This window comes from Microtus ochrogaster (assembly GCF_000317375.1).
Source record: "Microtus ochrogaster isolate Prairie Vole_2 chromosome 6 unlocalized genomic scaffold, MicOch1.0 chr6_random_2, whole genome shotgun sequence".
Taxonomy (NCBI): domain Eukaryota; kingdom Metazoa; phylum Chordata; class Mammalia; order Rodentia; family Cricetidae; genus Microtus; species Microtus ochrogaster.
In genome coordinates this window covers 3,705,508-3,725,908 of record NW_004949095.1, presented here as the reverse complement: position 1 = coordinate 3,725,908, position 20,401 = coordinate 3,705,508, and the positions used below count along the sequence as shown (strand labels likewise).

The 20,401-nt window shown below is 46.8% G+C and overlaps 1 protein-coding gene across 7 annotated transcripts in view; it reads left to right on the top strand.

The window, feature by feature from the left end:
• The window catches only part of Cacna1e (calcium voltage-gated channel subunit alpha1 E), a 492,139-nt gene that overhangs the window by 102,931 nt on the left and 368,807 nt on the right, over positions 1–20,401 (top strand). The gene's annotated exons all lie outside the window — the stretch shown is intronic.

Genomic DNA, 20,401 nt, shown 5'->3' with positions numbered 1-20,401 from the left:
TGTAGGCTACTCTGAATGTCATTGGGTCTGTCAAATAACGGTCAATCAAACTTGGCCTTCTTCTGCCCAAGAAACTTGTCTAAGTTCCTAGGAAGAAGAAATTGGGTCTAACTCTATAAGTCATGGAGGACAGCTGGCATCTTGAACCGCCTGGGCCATGCTCCCTTCAGGAATTGAAGGGCCTGCCCTTTCTGCCTCCAACTTCAGACAATCGTATTTGGGGCAAGTCTCTCCTCAGAGGTCAGGGAAGAGAATTCCCAAGCTGTGTGGCCACCTATGGCTTCCCCTTGTCTTCTCTCTGTGTAGACAGAGGGTTTCTGCTCTGACGTAGGCTGACTTGCAGACTGCTTGAGAATTTAGCTTGTTTGTGTTTTACTATTTCTAGGAGTCATGACTTAAAGGAAGGCAGTATTCCATATAATTTTCAACCATCTCAATTTTATAGCCCCATGTAAGGACTTAGTGTTGCTCTTTAAATCAGTTTATTGTGCACGTTCGCATGTCCTGTGATTTTACGTCTTTCTTCCTGCCTGTGATGGTAGAAGTTTTAAATGTCAAGCGACCAGAAATGTTTGTTTTCAAGGGCAGCATCCATGTTGAAATTTACTTGCTTGAATTTCATAGGTTAGATGGCTGGTGTAGCTGTGAGTTTGGGTGTATGCATGGGTAGCCTGGATACCCTCTCTATTTCATGTGGATATGATTATTTATTAGTTTGTTCATCCATTCATTAGCCCTGATATGTGATGAGCTCCCGAGATGTAGGAGCTGAGTGTGGCCACAGTGTAATGAATGGCATTATTCATCTTTCAAGTTCTGTTAGTCTTTAAAACCTGTAAGTCTTTAGGTACAGGAAACACATGGCACTCCTCACTGAGACTCTGAGGTACAATTATATCCATATTTAGCTAATATCCCAGGGACATGACTTTCTCAGGCCTCTTGATAATAACTATATTGTTATTGCAGTTCAGTATTGATAAGGGATTTGCACCCTGCCATGCTGGCTCTAGAATTCCTGGTTTTTACCCAGAAGGCATGGTGCTTTTCATTCCCATAGTGTTTCTTATCTCAATGGGCTACGTCTTAGCCAGCCAACCAGTGTGAGGGCTGAGGGACTGAGGGCTCAAGGTGACCTTAGTAAGTCTTGGAAACTCAGTTTGGAAACTAAAGAGGAAGAAGCAGGTAGCTAAGACAGTTGGTACATGTTCATATTCACGAAGATTATGCTATATCATGGAAGCTGAAGCAGAAGGTGTTTCAAGTTCTAGGTGAGCCTGGCTGTACAAAAAGATCATCCAGGGCTACATAGCGGGACCCTATTTCAATCAAGGACCCCTACATAGAAGGACCCTGTCTCAATCAAGGACCCTATATAGCGGAACTCTATCTTAATCAAGGACCCCTACATAGCGGGACCCTGTCTCAATCAAGACTCCTACATAGTGGGACCCTATCTCAATCAAGGACTCCTACATAAGAGAAGTATTTTATTCTGTGTCTCTGTCATACCTTTATAAAATGACTCTGAAAAAACTCAAGGAAGTTTATGGAGCAAAAACATTGTTCATGTCACCCAAGGCCTATCTTGTGTCCTAATGTGAGAATTCCTACAATACTCAGTGTAAAATTAGCTCCACTATGAACTAGCACTATGTAAAGACTTGGATGTATTTCACCAAGGTCACCCTTGCTAATGGGGAGAATATCAGGATCTAGTTCCAAACACCGACCTTGTGTCGAAGTGGGAACTGCTTCCAGCTAAGCAGGTGCACTAGGAGGTGAAACAGGGAAGCCACATAAGTGGCCCTGTGACTGGGGATGCCAGTCTTTAGGAACAAAGCCCTGGAGGAGCAGCCCGCAAAGGGGGTGAGGAGAGCTGACTGAGGAGGAAGAGGTGAAGCAGTGAGAACAAAGTACTTTCAGAAGGAAGGCAGTGTTGTTTTTACAGGATGTGCTGGGGGTCCAAGAAGGTGAGAACGGAGGTGTGTGGAGGTCCAAAAAGATGAGGATTGGGGTGTGCGGAAGTCCGAGAAGGTGAGGACGGAGGTATCCTGTGGTCCAAGAAGATGAGGATGGAGGAAGAGCCATTGGTTTTGGAACATAATCTTAAAAGGACCAATTTCAGAAGGGTGGTGGTACTAGAAATCTGATTAGAGTTGGTTAATTGTGAGAAAATGGAAGTGACAGAGTCAGTGATGTCATCCATCCGTGTCCCCTCAGCACTCGGCACTGTCATCTGCTTGGAGACCTCAGTGTTTAATACCACTGTGATTCCACACTCTGCCCACATAATTCTCTCTTTTATGGCCTCAGGGTGCTTCTGACCCCTCTCAAACTCTCCAAACCTAAATATTGCACCGTCTAGAGCAGTGTTTCTCAACCTTCCTAATGCTGCAAACCTCAACCATAGCATTATCTTCATTGCTACTTCATATCGATAATTTTGCCACTATTATAAATCATAATGTAAATATCAGATATGCAGGATGGCTGATATGTGATCCCAAGGGAGTTGCGACCCACAAGTTCAGAGCCACTGGTCTAGAACTTGTATTTTAACATGAGAAAAGTCCTCTAACCTTTTCTTCTTCTTTCTGCTTTCTTTCCCCTCCCACGCCCTTTCTTCCCTCTAGTTCTTTCTTTCAGAGTCTTGTTATGTGGTCCAGGCTGACCTCAAGTTCTCCATCTTTCTGCCTCTGCCTCCTGAGCGTGGGGATTACAAGTATTCACCAACCATGTGTTGTTACAGAATCCTACCTGCTCCCCAAGATTACAGCTGTCTACAGGGTGCCAGTCAGTCCTTTCGTTCCATGAAGATTTTAATTCCATCGCTGCCTCTTTGTCCAGTACTTCCTACTTCACACACTTCCCATGCAGCTCTAGTGATTCTTGTGTCCTTGCATGTGTCTGTTCCTGTGCCCTGGGTTCCTTTGCTCCCTATTCCCAGTGACTTTGCCTCATGCCACCCTGCTTTCACAGTTTTGCATCTTTGTCATAATTCACAGCTCCTCTGCCTCTGTTTCAAGTGTCCTTGCATCTGGCCACCACCTCCTTTCTGTCCAGTAAACTCCCTCCTGTACTCAGTTCCTTAGGTTCTTTAGCCTCACTGCATCCGCAGCCAAACAATGGTGCTATTACTGTTTGTTGTTACCCTCATCTTTAATCTTGTGTTTACTTCTTCCATCCTATCAAATTAAATCTAATTGTACAAATAAAATATTTCCCAGAGGAAAAAGATGAGCTTTTACTTGAGATCTTATCCTACCTTTTCCATTCTTTCTCCCAATTTCTAAGAGAGAAGCAGTCATTAGCCCAGGGAAAGAATGCTCGCCGCCTTCCAAGCTGCTGTGCAGTCGGTCTCAGGCTTCACCGTTGTCTTTATCACTTCCTAGTGTCGGCCTCCTCCTTTTTTGGCCCCCTCTGTTGCTTCCCCTTGGTCTTGCAGATCTCCAACTGTGCCTTTATCCTACTGACCACGTCCATGTGCACTCGGACATCTGAACATTTTAGAAACAACTCTTATAGCCATGCTGACTGTGGTCATCAACACAACTACCACCTCAAGTCAGTCTTTGGACTCGCTCTGAAGTTTCTCTACCATTGTACTTTTCCACTCATTCCTAAATTCCTGTGGAGAGGATCTCATTCTTGAACCCCAGTATCTCCTTCAGTCCACTTGAGCTGATATTGGAGGAGCATTTCTACTTCAATCAGAAGGGCACGCGCCATCTTTCCCTCCCACATGGCCAGATCTGCATCTGCCCCTGAACCAGAGTTTTCCCTTCTGCTATTGTGGGCTGACTGCTCCTCAAGATCCTCCGGGGAGTCTCATGCCTGGGAAGAGACAGTTGAGCCCTCTTGTCTGCTTCCTCTGCTTCTCATGCTTGTACTTACAATTCCCCTCTGAACTCATTTAAATTCAACAAGACCTTCATTCTCACTTTGGGTTACCTTGGTCTCCCCATTGACAATGCAATGGATGTCTTCTATGTCCAGTTATTTTTGGGTAGCAGGGGCAGTGACGCTTCTGCTTGGCTACTGCTTCTGCCTCTTACTGTTTCTTCCATGGCTATCATGAGACCACAGTGACTCCCCTTCCTCGCTGTTGCCTGACCTCTTACTAGTCTTCTTTTCTCCTTCTCCATCCCTGAACATTCTGAGTACCTGTTCCCTTCCCACCATGCTTATTTCCTAATGCTCACCCAACCCCGGACCCTAAGCTCTCAGCACTCACACCTTTGTATGGCCAAGACATTTCCCCTGAATTTGCAAACGCTCTACTCACTTCTTAGCACCTCTGCCTGTTTGTCTTTAAGCAACTTAGATTAACACATCCAACACCTAAACAATGTTTTTCTCTCACGGCAACCTTTCCTGAGGCCTTCCTTTTTCAGTAAACAGTACCTATGACCTGTGGGTACTGTGACCAGGAATGATGAAGTCATTCCTACTTTTTACACCAACACCCAGCTCTTGCCAGTCCCCCCTTGACTCTCCTTGCAAAATGTAGAGACTCACCTTCTTTTCATCTGTTCTGCTACCAGCTCCTTGATCTAAGCCACCGTTTATTTCTGTTCAAGGACCGTGATTATGTATAACCTCCATTGTTGGCAATTTAGTATGAAATTTGTCATGGCTACAGCTTGTCAGTGGAATAACAAAACTGCTGTTAGAGAGAGAGAGAGAGAGAGAGAGAGAGAGAGAGAGAGAGAGAGAGAGAGAGAGAGAAGCCAGCCAGCCATGGCCTTTACTAGGAGACTTGTACTGTTCTAGAGTCTTCCGAATGTGAATTCATTCACCCTGTGTCACATGAACAAAACTGTCCTTGTTATTTTGTCAATTTTGTGACAATTTGACAAAATCCTAAAGAGAAATTAACTTATAGCATGAAAAAATATTTTTAGTTCAGGTTTTAGAGGTTTTGGTCCAGGATCTCTTGGTCCAGTTGTTCCTCAGTCTGTGGTAGGTCTATGCATCCTGGTGGAAGCTCCTGGGGGAGGGAAGCTGATCACTCCACAGGGCTCGAGAGGAGGAAAAGCTCGTGTGTACGACACAAACAATGAAGTGTGATTCTGTGGATAGACTAACCCACCCTTGAGGTCAGAGCTGTCAAGATCCAGTGTCCACCTGAAGACTTACCTCTGGACTCTGCTCCATTGGGGACCTAACCTTCAACACGAGAGCCTTCAGGGATGGGGCACAGAAAAGCAAAACCATAGGAATTATTCTTTCTGCTCTTCCAGCAAGGGCACAGAGTACTTAGGTACTTTGTCCGAGGGGAGTAGTTTGGTCACCCCTTCAGCAGCCTCCCCATCTCCATCCCTACTTGCTAGAGTCTTTTTCTTCCTTGGTAGCTAACATCACTGACTCTGTCGACTTAGATTTTAAGAGGAGATGGGAAGACATGCATGGTCTTTAACCAAATGTCAAGGTAGCCCTCAGCTCAGAACCCTATGGTGGCTTCCTGTCTTTTCATATACAATAGCCCTTCATATGACCTATGGGGGCCTGTATAATCTCTCCTTCCTGCCTGTTACCCCTGCTCCCTGTCCTCCACAGAGATGGTTCTGACCCCCTTTCCCAGGGTCCTCCCTGACCTCTGCTCTAGTTACTTCTGAACCTCGTTATTCCTTGTAGATGCCCACATCACTGTCACCTTAGCCTTAGCAGGGCCTTTTTACTGACGATGCTCTTTCTCCATTTACCTTCATCCTCCCCCACTGCCTAGAGGGACCACTAACTCTTCCTGTGTAAAACAGCATCTCCTCCATCATCGCTGACTTCTGTGTTGCCTTGTTTATCATGTTAGTTCCTGCTTCCCCAGCACACAGACATATACATTTTGTACTGGAATAGCAGCAGACTCCGTCTTATCTTCAGGTTTGAGCACAGGGTCTGCTCTGTGGTTGGCTGAATAGCCGAATTTCCTGGCCAGTTGTGCTGTGTGTGATTGTGTAGGTTGTTGACTCAATCTGAACAGTCAGTTGAGGAAGTGAGACGTCTTCGTCCTTGCCCTTTTCAGGGCTTCTTGAACCCCATGTCTTGTGCCTTCTGTTCTGTAAACAGCATCCTGCAGGTTCTCTCTCAGGTGGGGATTTGCTGCAGGAAATCCAGGATTTGCTGCCAGTTTCCTGCCCCTCCCTCAGCTCTGCTCCTCCTGGGGCCTTGTCCATCACCCACATATCTGACAGTGCACACACACACACACACACACACACACACACACGCGCACGCGCAGACAGATACACACACACAGATAGACAAGCAGGCAGACACACACACATGCACAGACAGACACAATACAGACAGATAGGTAGACACAAACACACAGACAGACAGACAAGCAGGCAGACACACACACATGCACAGACAGACATAACACACACACACACACACACACACACACACACACACACACACACACCATTACAAATCCCTCTCTTTGGCATCAAGTCAGGACTCTGGTGATGCAAGAAGCAGACTAGAAGCCAACCTGGGATTTCCCCTGTGTTGTTGCCTACAGTGGGGTGTGCCAACTGCTGGTGAGGGAAGGATTGCTGAGGAGGAGGCTCCCCAGAGTGCCAGGCTGTTTCCCCAGAAAGCACTCCGGGCGTGTTCTAGCTTCAGCAGCTTCGTCTGCTTTCCCACCAAACAGGTTACCGTGTACAGAATGTTATTTCCCAAAGAACTTGCTAAGAGCTTTCCTCAAGTTTGGTGTGGGGGTTAGGAGGAGCTTAGGTTAAGACTCCTTAGAGAGTAAGGCTTACAATTTTAACCTAGTAGAGCAAGAGCAGAATTTTACTAATGAAATCCTTTAATATAATTCCCTCCAGCTTACACAACGTTTTCACGTGTACTATTCATCTGATTTTCACAATAAACCTATAGATTAGCTGTTATGATTCCTGATCTACTGGAGAAAGAGTGAGAGATAGTGCCAGGCCAGAAGCTTGTCTTAATAATGGCTTCTGCCATTGATTGAGCCCTGGCTATGTGCTAGGTGCCTTGCTTGTATTATTTATACTGTTGGAAATAATGGGTCCTATTATACGGAACAGAAACATTTCATACAGGACTATTATTACATATAGGCTTGGAAGGAAGGAAATTATGTGTACCTCTAAAGTCTGCGTAGGTTGGTGTGCCTTACTCTGTGAAGAGGGAAGCGGCATTTCCATAATCACAGTGCTTATCAGACTGTATTGTAATTGCCTGTTTACATGTCTGCGTCCCCCTCCAGTCTGTGTGCAGAGAAGTCTGTCTGCTCTCCACTGTGCTCCATCTCTCCGCACAGTACCCGGCACACGATAGACGTTGAATAAATGGCTGTGAAGTGAGAATACAAAGCAATGCCGATTTACACACTGGGGACCGAAGGCTGCAAGAGGCCGAGTGGCTTGCCCTGTGTGACCGGGTTGGGATTCACACTGCATTCACTGCGCCATCCTTGCTTGTTCCCCTAAGGCATTCTCTCTGCCTTAGTGTCCCCTGCAGTGATTAGTCTAGCAGTGGGTGGGCGATAGGAGTCCAGTTCATACTCGAGTTATTATGAGGTTGCTTATAGACTGTGGGACCTTGGGCAGTTTGGACCCCTGATGGGATTTAATACTTACCTGGCAGTTGTAACTTTGGAACACTTTTGTTAGACCACATAGAGCAATGTTCATAAGTCCGAGGATTGATCAGGACTTCTTTGCCTGAAGTCATGAGTGACATCAACCAGGACCACATATTTACTTGACGTGTGTATTTGTGTGTTAGTTATATGTGGCATATGCATACAGGTGTGTGTGTGTGTGTGTGTGTGTGTGTGTGTATCCCCTTACCCATCCCTCTCCAACTTACTCCCTTGAGACAGGGTTTCTCACCCAGCCTGGAACTAGGCCAATGGCCAGGAAGCCCTAGCGATCCTTCTGTCCCTCCTCTTCTACCCCCACGCAGCGCTGGGGATACAGGCAGCTATGCCCTGCTCTTTTATATAACTGCTGGGGCTTTGAACTTAGGTACTCATGCTTGCATAGAAGTCACTTATTCAGTGCCCCAAACTTTGATTCTTGTAGCAAAATATTTGTTCAGTATCTCTGCACTCATGTCCAGTATTTAAGCTATAGCATGGTGGAGCAAGCCTCCACATTGCCTTTGGATACAGTTTCACTCCAGTTGTTCAAACCAGACGTTCTCATTGTCCCTTCTTTCCTTCTCTTTCCCCACTTCTGGCCAGTTAACATCCCCATTGACACCATCTCTCAGACATACCCCAAGGGCAAAGCTTCTTCCACCCTCCCTGCTGCTAACCACTTCTAAACGGCTGTCACCACCACAATACCTCCTAACTGGCCTCTCTCTTTGGACCTTGGTTTCTCTAGAACTAGAGAATGTTTCTATCACAGCAGACAGATTCAGTTAGGGAGACACAGCTTCCCATGCCAGAGGACATCCTGTACCCCTAGTCCTGACTTTCACACCCTGCCCCATCTGGTCTTGCCCCTGTCACTCCTCTCTCTATTCCTGGCCACTGGCCTGCATACATGTCCAGACTAAGTCTGATTATGTTTCTTCCCTGGATATACCCATCCAGAATGTTCTTTTTTTCAATCCACAGGGTCCACAATGCTTGTCATTCAGACCTTGGATGCCTCCTGAGAAAGGTTGCCCTTATTGTACAGTCTATAATAGAGTCCTGGCCATGGTGTTCTGTGGCCTCCTGCAGCTGCCTGTCCCTTTTGGTAAGAGTGTCAGAGCCATGGGGGGAGGTTGTTACTGCCTGGTCCTTGTGCACTCCAGGGTCAAGAACAACTCCCATATTTGGTGTTTGCCCATGGAAGAATTCTCTGTGAAGTGTTGGTGTGGTGAACACTTTGACCTAGGCACGTACCAGGCTTTGGTCAGCCCCAGCCATGCTGTCAGGACCTGTCCAGGAAGCTCAGGATCCCAGGGGTTCTAGCTGCGGAGCAGGATAGCCCTGTGGAGCTCATGGGCCACAAAGCCAGGCTGGTACAGTACAAGTTGTATGGCACCTTCCCCCTCCTTGCCTCTGTTCGATCTTGACTGACTGTGTCTTCCTTGACTTTGATCAGATGCTTTTGCCCTTCCAAGCCTCATTTTCCTCCTTTGTTAGATTGCAGTTGAGTGCAGAGGTGTGTCTAAATAGCCACAGAGAGACAGTATGTGCCACATGTCTGCCACTTGGCCTTTTCCCCCAGTGCCTGGTTCCCCCCAGTGCCTGGTTCCCCCAGTGCCTGGTCCCTCAGTGCCTGGTTTCCCCCAGTGCCCGGTTCCCCCAAGTGCCTGGTTCCCTCCAGTGCCCAGTTCCCCCCATTGCCCTCACTGCCAGGGCCCTTGGCTCACTGTTATCATCTGCCTTAGGTATCTGAGTGGCTCTGAAGCAGAGACTGGCTCAGTTAGCTGGGATCTCAGTGACACGTGGATGAGTGGGTATGGAAATACACAGTTCCTGGCACAAGAAGGCTGTGAACACAGATCAGCATTCAGTGACAACATCATCCGGACCTCATCATAGACGAGGAAGATGGGCAGTGGGGAATCTAAAAGGCTGGGTGACTACTTCACTTGGACCGTTTGTCCATGCGCAGTGTCATGGACAGAGTGCGCCATGCACCACTCCCGAATTCCTGCTCCACTTCTGTCTCATCTGCCCTACGGTACTGATGGGGAGGAAGGCCAATCAAACATTCAAATAGCGTTCTCACAAACGTTTACACTGTACTTGACAGTACAGCATTCTGTAGGAGACAGATATCTCTGCCTGAGGGTGTTCTGGTTGAATTTTAAAGACCATTAAGTCTTTTCCCCCCTGGCCTTCTTGAAAAGCAGCCTATCCTACACAGATCTAGAGGCACGTGCTGCCACCTGCTGGCAAGGTAGGGCACAGATTGACTTAGCTCTTTGAATAGTACTATCTATGGAAATTATTGCAGGAGAAAAATTTATTTAGTTGAGTAAAGATGCTTTCGTTGAATGATCTGATATTTTAGTTCCATTTCAAATTGTGTTCTTCAGGAGGAGAGGAGGTCTGAAGGTCGCTCGGGTACACACCAATCCCTACAGCTAGCCCTTGGCTAAGTACAATCTTTTGGATGGCAGATTGGCCCTGAAGGCTCCTGAGCTTGCAGGTCAGCAAGACCCAACCCCCATAGCTCAAATATTAGCCATTCTGGACTCTTGGAGTTGTAGTATAACATGCCTACCGAAAGCAAGGCAGATGCCGACGGAACATGGAAACCATGAACCTTCAACACACACTGCCATCTCCAGACAGCAACACACTTGAGAGCCGGCAGCCAGGAGACCGGGAGCATATGTCCTGCTTTCTCAGGATTCTGAGCAGAACAGGAAGCCACAGAGAATCTAGGGAACCAGGGCCCCCCAGGAACTGACACAGTTTGAGTGAGTCCTAGGGATTTGCTTTTCAAATGGGCCCTCAGGGCACTGGAAGGCTGGTGAAGGCGTGAGGACCTGAGTCAGATCCCTGCCTGGCCCTAGGATGAATGCTGAGCACCTGTGTGCCTATGATCTCAGTGCTGGGGAGGCAGAGACAGGCACGTCCCAAGGCTCACTGGTCAGCCAACTTTGTCAAATGAATGAGCTTTGGCTTCAGTGAGAGACCTTATCTCAAAAACAAAAACAAAAACATCTGATGATCTGCTATCCACATGCATGCAATATACATGACTCACACATGAACACACACACAGGTACACACACACAGAGACACAGGCACACAGGCACTTTGGGCAGCTTCAGCACACACCCTTCAATTTCTTTCCTTGTTCTAGAAGGATTCAAAACAAGAGCCCATCTGTATGACTGCTCTCCAGTGACTTATCTTTTCCTGACTTTTCTACTGTCCTATCTTGCATAGTCTCAGAAAATTCCGTCTATGGCAGAGTGAGGGAATGAACTGGATGATGCCCACAGCAGCACAGCTTTGATCACACTGGTGAATCTGTCCTTGGACAAAGCCCCCCCCGCCACCACACACACACACACACACACACACACACACACACACACACACACACACACACACACACGTACCCCATACCCTTCTGGCTAAGGAGCCTCTGCCTTGCTAGAAACACAAATATCCCGGAACTGTGGCTCACACGTACAGTCTCAGCATTCGGAAGCTGAGGCAGAAGGATCTTGGGTTTGAGACCAATCTGGCCTACATAGTCTGACCTGTCTTAAAAACGCACACACAAAGAAAAGAAATTTCACCACCGAGCAGCAGTTTGTGTACCTAGCCTTCCTGCTTCTGCGGGTGGGGTGCCGGGTGGAAGGGGGTAAGCAAGTGTCTTTGTCTTGCCCTGAGCACTGTGCCAGGAGCCAGCACTGCGTTAGATCTGCTGCCCAGACTTGAAAGAAGGGCGGGGAAAGGAGTCTGCACCCACATCTTGTTCTCAAAGTCCTGCCTGCCTCCCTCATTCGGTCTATTTTGGTTCCTGGTACATTCTTCTCCTACATCTCTCTTATCTCCGCCATGCCTGTGTGGACATAACTGAATGTCTTTGGATCAATTAGCCTTTGAATATGTGAATATTCTATCCCCAGTCACCTTTTTGGGAGCAAAGGGTGGTGAAAGTGACAGCCTCTCTTGCTAGATGTACAATAGGTTGTACTTTCCCTAGAGTTTTTTACTTCTATGGTGCCCTCTAGTGGTTATTTCTGTGCATTGCAGTCATAGTCTGGGAAGCTTTCCATTCTCATCTGAAAGAGCTCACCTTGGTACCTTTGGCTGCCTGTGAATCAAAGATGAGGACATCTTCTCTTAGATGTTACAGGACACATTGGGACAGAAAAGAAACAGTGCTGAGGAGGCGAATGGCGCTGCGGGAATCTGTGATGGGCGTCAGAGTGGAAAACGTTGCTGAAAACAAACCCTCATCTAACAGGGTTGATAACCACACAGTTCCAGCACTGAGGTGCGCCGAGACCATTGACACCGCCACCTCCCAGCATCCTCTGAGAAGCTGAAGTGCAGCCACTTGTTGACCTCCCAAAGGGGAATTCTTTCCTCTCCTCTCAGCACTGAACAACCCTTCTGCTGATTGCTCAAAGGCCTGGATCTCTTTTTCTCTTCCTCCCCTCTCTTCTGTTTCTGGCCCCTTCCACCCCTTTTCTTTTGCCCTGAAGCAGAGGAGGGATGCAGGACTGTGGGGCTTGCCTCCTTCCTTCCCTCCATCTCTTGCCCATTGTTGCATGCTTGCAGATGCTTTGCAACAATGCTCACATGCCACCGCTCAGCTTCATCATGTTCGCTGGGTGCTTGAAGACATGGCTTCATTACCTGCTGTCCTCCCCAGACTTACAGAGAGCAGGGGGAGGTTCTGGGTTTAGAGCTGAGCAGAACTGTGCTCAGTTTAGGGGCAGGATACACGGGGCAGGGGCAGGGGTGTGTGCAGCTGATATAACCCGGGGCACTGAGGCCAAGCCCAGCTTTGTGCCATTGCCCCTGGTCTCATCTTCCTAGGGTACCATCCACTGCATTTGCTCCCCTCCACCTCTAACACCGGAGGTGCCAAAAGCTTGTTCCTTCTCTCCTCTTCCCTTGCCTTACCCTCTCCTCTCTGGCATGAAAGTGAAATCAAGCCATACATAAGAATCCACAATTTGCTTTTGTTCTTTTACTTAAAAATAATATCACTATGAGATGGGCATCTTTCCTGGGTAGTTTCTAGAAAAACGGTCCTCAGTGTCTCTTTCAGGCAGTATCTACAGTACTCCTGAACATGGATGAGGTGCTGTGAGCTCAAGCACCCTGTCAGAGGGAGTTGCCGAGGGAAACCGGTGGCATGTGCTGCCACAGTCTGCACTTCCATTTCTCCAGGCTCAGTTCCCAGGAGCTGTCTGTGGAAGGGCCTTCCCCATGCTGTGTCCCCCTCCCACCTCCAAGACTTCTGCTTCTCCCCGCCCCACAGCTTAGCCTCACATTGAAATGTGAACTTTCGCTGTCCGTGTTATCTCTGTTCCCATAGGAGAGGCCGAATGAATTAGTAATACAGCAGCAGGGAACAGAGAGATGGAGCCATTAATTGTCAGCCAGTGTTCCTAACCCCTCAGGGCCACTAATTAGCTCACTAACAGATTCAGTTTTATCCCGAGCCAGGGCCGTGCTTTGGGCATGCTTGGGACTCAGCTTGTGGCATCCGGCACAGAGGGGCAGTCCTGTGCCTCCTGGATGGTTAGGGTGCATTTGCTGAATTCAGAAGTGTCCATAGGGACCCCCAGGTGCCTTCTTGGAGTGTAAGGGTGAACTGGGGTGGACACAGGGTGGGAATGCTGGTATCAGGGTGCAGCTGAATGGAGGTGTGCTGTTCTTGGGCCCTGGTAACCGCGGGTGAGTTACTCTTGCCAAGCTGTGTTGTGTAGAGCTGCCTTATAAACACAGGTTCTCTTAGTAGGAGGTTAGCCTCTGCATTGCATGCAAACTTTCTGGATGAGAGCATTAACTCTGGCACCATGGCAGTACCAGGCTTATAGACAGGGGCTCATGAATTGTTTCTTTAAGAAGCTGTAGAGTTTTGGCCCTTTTGTCTATCTGGGCTTTGAAATGCAGATTGGAGGCATCCCCCATTCCTCTGCGGTAAGGGCTATTGGTTAAGAGTACATGGGATCATTGTCTGTTCTTCAATCCTACCTGTGTTCCCCACAAGCTGGGCAGCTTGGTTTTCTTGATAGTTACATAGAATTAAAAATCATTTAGGCAATAAAACAAGCCTGCAATCCCAACACTCAAGAGGCAGAGGCAGGTGGATCTCTGTGAGTTTGAGACCAGCTTGGTCTACAAAGGGAGTTCCAGTACAGCCAAGGCTACTGGAGAGAAATCCTGTCTTGAAAAAAAAAGAAGGAAAAATAGAAGGAAAAGAAGGAGAAAAGGAAGGAGAAGAAGGAGGAAGAGGAAAAGAAGGAAAGAGAAAGAAGAGGGGAGTAATAATAATAATAACAATAATAACTTAATTCTGAGCTACATTCTGATGATTCTCACCATTCATGAAGGGACTGGTAGCCTCCAGATAAAGTGCTTTACAACACTAGTTGGGATTCTCAACCCTTTCCCATCTTCCTTTTTCTTTTAGTGACCCAATCTCTTGTATCCCAGGCTAGGCTCAAACTTTCTGTGTAGCTGAGGATATTTTTGAACTCCTGATCCTCCTGCCTCCACCTCCCTGAGAGCTGGGATTCCAGGCATGTGCTGGAGTTCAAACCCGGGGCCTTGTGTATTCCAGGCAGGCCCTCTACCAACTGAGCCGCATTTCTGTCCTACCGTTCTTTCTCTAAGCCCCTCCTTCCACCTCCTGTCTTATATGTACCCATTTTGGGGTCCTGTGACCAAAGAACTGTTCTCCTCTGTTCACATGCAGAGTATCTGGCCTCTTTGCTGGCCCTGGTTTGGCCCAGATAGGCTCTGTCAGGCTCCTCCTCTCTTCTGTGCCAGGGGCATTTAGCCTCGCCTTCCTGCCTTGTTCCTGGCCTGGTGCTATGCTCCTCCAGGGAGGTGTGGCTGCTTGCTGCAAGTTGGCTTCTGGAGAACAGACTGAGTCTGGGCTAATGTGTAGGTGTTCTGGAGGTGCTTTTGGGAATCCTATATGGGCTAGCAGAAAGGAGAGGAGAGGGTGGGGATGAACAATAGGGAAAGTTGGGCTGTGGTGCTCAGGTGTCCTTCTGGGAGGTTCTGGAGCTTGTCCTGAGTTAGAACAAAGAAGCTAGGCTTTTGGTCCCCGATCTACTGGTCACTGGGTACAGGCTCCTCCAGGAGATATCATGACTTTGGCCAGTCTTCCTGAAGAGGGCTGATCCCTCATTTCCAGCAGTTTCTGGGGGGAAGCAGAATCTCCCAGTCCAGAGGGGAGATGGTGGCACATTTCAGCACCCACTTGGGGCCACAGGGGCTGTTGTCTTTGTCCTGTGCCTGGCAGTGGGTGGGCGGAGCCTGGCCTCCGCTCAGAGGTAGGTTCTGCAGCTATAGATTACTGAGATGGGTCACCGAAACCATCTGAGACACTAGCCAGGGAATGCTCCCTCATGGTGTCTTCTAGACCCACACTTCTCTGTCTCAACTTCACATCACCTCTCTGTGGAAATGACTGGAACATCTCAATAGAGGGTCTGAGTGTTCCCCCACGTTAGCCAACAGGGACCATCTGCTCAGCTCTGCCTCCCCAGCTAAAGATGCTTTAGGCAGTGAACTCAGTAGAAGTGCAGGAGTCTCGGATGAGAGTGCTTGCATCTATTGCTCCTCAGCCTTGGACACATGGGTGTCAATCTTTCTCTGCTTGAGGGCACCAGTGTCTCAGGCGTAAGGGGTGCTTAGTATCATGGCTGATGTTTCTTCTTGTTCTTGGTCCTGCCTTCCTTATTGTGACTGGGGAGAAAGAAGAGCCACTTACATGGTGACCTTAGCTTCTTCTACTCAGGGTCATTAAAAAAACTGGAGTGTCTAGAGCCCAGCCCCAAAAGATTCAGATGGGTCATTTTAGGTAGAGTTTGGACATAGTCATGAATGTCTTCAGGTGCTTGTTTTGATAGCCCTGTGACCCCAGGGGGGTTAAGCAGCTGATGCTCTCTGGCCTGTTCAGCTCTGCCAGGAAGGAATATTGCACCAGCCCCCTGGAACACAGCAGGCCACCAGAGACTACCTCCCAAGGAGTGGCTACTTTTCTGAGTTGTTCTAGGTCTTTGTACAAGTAAAGCAAGGGTCCAGGGTTTGTGCTGGGTGACAAGGGTGGTGGAGCCTTTGAGTCTACTTTGAGCTCAACACTTCTTGTCTGTGGGTGAAGGGCTTAGCCTTCCTGAACCATACCTTCATCATCTTTAGGATACCATGTGCCCCTCAGCATGCTGCATGACATGCATATTGGCATGGTCACTGGTCGACCAGTTATTTTAGGTGATGAAAAATGCTCAGGCCCCAAGTCACATAGCTGCAGCTTGGATTGAGCCCATTCTCATGGACTTTTGGTGAGCCTTGCCATTCTGCATGGCTACAACTAAGGTCCTCAGTTAACTCAAGGAACAAGGCTACTTACTCATCTTTCCATAGACTCAGCAGTGATTAGGCTGGTTACTTCACTAGTGGACTTCTCCCAGAATCTCATGTAACCTGTTGACTTCCATACCCACGGCCAGAAACCTTCCTTACACACACCATGAACAATTTTTCCTATGTTTATCAATCACATTCACATATATAAAATAGAAAAAATAAATTCCAAAGAATGACCCTTGCTTAAGTTTTCAGTTCTATGTTTGTAAAAGTGAAAGTTAGGGGCTGGAGAGATGGCTTGGCAGTTAAGACCACTGGCTGCTCTTCCGGCAGACCCGGGGTTCAGTTCCCGACAACCACATGGTGGTCCACAAGCATCCGTAGTGAGATCTGGCTCCATCTTCTGGCCTGAAGGAGTATATGCAGGAAGAACCCTGTATACACAATAAATAAATAAGTAAATATAAAAAATAAATAAATATATTTTTTAAAGTGGAAGTTGAATTCAGCTCACACAGGTAAAACAAGAGGTAAATTTAAGCTCTCCTACCAGGTGAGTTTCAGTAGAAGGCTGAAGCCACTGTGAGGGCTTGACACAGCAGTGCGCATTGCCTTCACCATGCAGTTGCTTTTCACCTGCTTTTGATGGCAGTTCCCTGCAACCCAGAGGTGAGAACCATAATGTGAAGATAGTCCTGGCTCCTGAAATTTCCAAGTGAGATTTCCCCAGTAGGAACTCTATTGAGATGGTATGGTGATGGTTTAAATCAATGAAAGATGGAAGACTAACTGGCTATCTGGGATTCTAGACAATTCGTAACTGTTGAGTGGAGTAGCTACTACTTCCTTCCTGACTTGTCCCAGTGCGGTGGGATAAAGCACTTACACACTGTAAAGATTTGTCACTTGTATTAGTTTAATAAAATAATAATTGACCGGTAAACAGACAGGGAGTATTATAGGTGGGGTGACGAGACTAGGAGAATTCTGGGAAGGAGAAAGGCAGAGAGTCACTCACATACCAGACACAGAAGAAGCAAGATGAGAATGCCTTACTGAGAAAAGGTACCAAGCCACGTGGCTAAACATAGGTAATAATTATGGGTTAATTTAAGTTGTAAGAGCTAGTTAATAATATGCCTGAGATAATAGACCAAACAGTTTTTAATTAATATAAACCTCTGTCTGGTTTTTTTGGGACTGAACAGCTTGAAAGATCATATGGGACAGAAACTTTCATCAAAACCCCAGGATGGCAGACATGCTAGTGAGCCTGAGAAATTGATGTTATCTGACAGAGGGGTCCTGTCCACCCCACCTCCCTCTGTCCCAAACCACAAAACCACTTAGCTATTTCCAGGCATATTATTTCTGTGATCTCTGCAGCTGCACTGGGCTTGTGTTGCTAGATAATCTGGCAATAGTTCTGACCAAGTTTTTGCTCTGGGGTAAATCTGAGATGTGAGACTCCCTATTTTATAAAAGTTTTCTCATAAAATCATCTCAGATCGTGAGATGGGCAGAGATGAGAAGTTACACTTCACTTTTGAGTGTGTTGATCCGAGGAACAAACTGTGGCTTTATTGTTCATATTACTTACAATCTGGAGGCAGGAGTCTAGGACTGGCGAGGTTGCTCTAGACCAGCAGTTCTCAATCTGTGAGTCTTGCTCGACTCCTCTTGGGGGTGGGTGGGGGTGGGATATACACAGGGGTCATATATCAGATATCCTATACATCATATACTTATATTATGATTCATAACAGTAGTGAAATTACAGTTATAATATATCAATGAAAATAATTTTTGGCTAGGGGTCACCATGACATGAGAAATTGGATTAAAGGGTCACAGCATTGGGAAGGTTGAGATCTGCTGCTCTAGACTATCATCAGGGCTTTTCCACTTGTCCATCTGTAAGGTATCTTGCTATCTGATGGTCCCAAGTAGACTTATATTCAGCACTATGAGCAGTGTGTCTAGGAAGAGGAAGGACAGGAAATGGGGAAGGATGTCCTTTACCAGAGTTGGACTCCTTTTAAGAACTTTTCCCCCAGTCACACCTGATAACTTCCCCTTACATCTTTTGCCTGAGCTTTGCCATATTGGGCTGGAGAGATAGGGTAGTGGTTAAGAGCACTGTCTGCTCTTCCAAAGATCCTGAGTTTAATTCCCAGCAACCCCATGGTTCACAACCATCTGTAATGAGATCTGGTGCCTGCTTGGAGAATAGACCTGGTCAGTTGTCCTCATCAACTTAGACAATCCAATATGGACAAATTTAACAGAACTGCCATATATGGTCTGCCCATTCATGATTCAGCATAAATTTCAATTTCAAGTTTCATGCCATATAAAGGCTCTTAACTGAAAGGGATGCTGGGAAATGTAGTTCTAGTATGGAAGCATTCCCCTTCCCTTACAGATTCAAGGCTTCATTAGATGGCAAGAGGGAAGGCAGTTGGGTAGGCATCAGGTGTAAGAACCTTGTCAAACCCAAAAAACTGTAGCTTTGCTTTTTTTTTTGACGCTTCTTTGTGTCTGGCAGTGAAGATGAAACACAAGCAAGAAATGTCTGGCCTCCTACAGTTTCCAGCCTCAGACCTGGTGTAAACAAAGAATGTTTTTAGGAGAACACAGGATCTACTTTGCTATTGCTAGTGAGAGTCTTTTTTATTTTTCTTTTGGTTTTTTGAGACAGGGTTTCTCTGCTACGGGACAATGGTCTTGTACCCTGTAAAGTTTTGTCAGTTGTACTGGTTTTAATAAAATGCTGATTGGCCAGTAGCCAGGCAGGAAGTATAGGTGGTGACCAGAATAGGAGAATACTGGGAAGAGGAAAGACTTGGCCTATAGTTGTCACCCAGATGCAAAGGAAGCAAGATGAGAATGCCTCACTGATAAAGGTACCAAGCTATGTGGCTAACACAGACAAGAATTATGGGTTAATGTAGGATGTAAGAGTTAATAAGTAGCCTGAGATAACAGGCCAACCAGTTTATAATTAATGTAGACCTCTGTGTGTTTCTTTGAGATTGACGGCTGTGGGACTGTGTGGGACAGAAATCTCTGTCAACATTTCTATCTAACTTTGGATCCTGTCTTGGAACTAGTTCTTGTAGATCAGGCTGGGCTTGAACTCATAGAGATCCGCCTGCCTCTGCCTCCTGAGTGCTGGGATTAAAGACATGTGCCACCACCGCCCAGCTTAGTGAGAGTCTTTGAGACCCCATTCTGTGACGATGAATTTGTCAGGGATCTACCTAGGAAAACATTGCAACTGACCTCACAAATTCGCAGGACTGAAATAATACATGAATGAACACATTGAAACACATCCTTACAGGCCCAGGTATGCAGCACACACCTTTATTAACAACGCATGGGAAACAGAGGCAGGCAGATCTCAATAAGTCAGCCTGGTTTTCATGGTAAGTTCTAGGTCAGCTGAGGCTACATAATGAGCCCCTGTCTCAAAGAAGCGAAAGAAAACCAAACAAAACAAGACTCACAGAGACAGCTTTCAAAGTTACAGTAAGGCCAATGGGTCAGAACTGTCATGTTTCAAGTTTATAGAATACCAGATGATGGTAACCTTGATTTCCCATAAGGAAACTAAACACATCATTTAAACCCTCCCAGAATAACAGATTTGACATGTGTCTTAGGTGATGAAACAAGGAGATGGTTTTGTGTGTCCAGAATGCCCAGGTTGGTCTCATCTCTTTCTTTAATTTACTGTGTGTCTCCCACTAACTAGCTCTAGTCACTTACCATCTCCAATACATTTTTGTCTTCTGTAAAACAAAAAGGGTTAATCTTGGCACCATTGGGTATCCAGGAGAAATAATATCTGAGCCACCAATATAGGTCACTTGAGTAATTACAAGTTTTCAGTAGTCACATTAAAAGTAGGTGACAGTAATATTACATTTTGTTTAATGTGCTATATCAAAATATTATAATTTTATTATAGAGCCAGTAAAGATTGCCATCCAATATTTGCATACCAAACCCCTGAAATCAGCTTGTATTTGGTCCTCCCAGCATGCTTCACTGGTGAGAACACCGAGGTACTTGTCAAGAATGCAGAGTCAATGGCTACTGTTGTACACGATGCCATTTTGACAAAAGCCAAGGTTTCTTCTAGTTCTAGCCCACAAGATTGCCAACATGGGTACCCAACATTCTCTACTGACTTGATGCTGACAGCCTTGGCCCCAGATGTCACTCAGCCTAATCTGGAACTTGCCTCCCTCAAGTGCAGACGAGGGGCCCTGCCCCATCCCTCTCTCTCCCATCCCCTCTCTGTTCTGGCCCAGCCTCGATTGTAACTGGGGGTATCCTGCTTTTCATATGGTCAGGCAGCTCCAGAATGTCTTTGGTTTACCT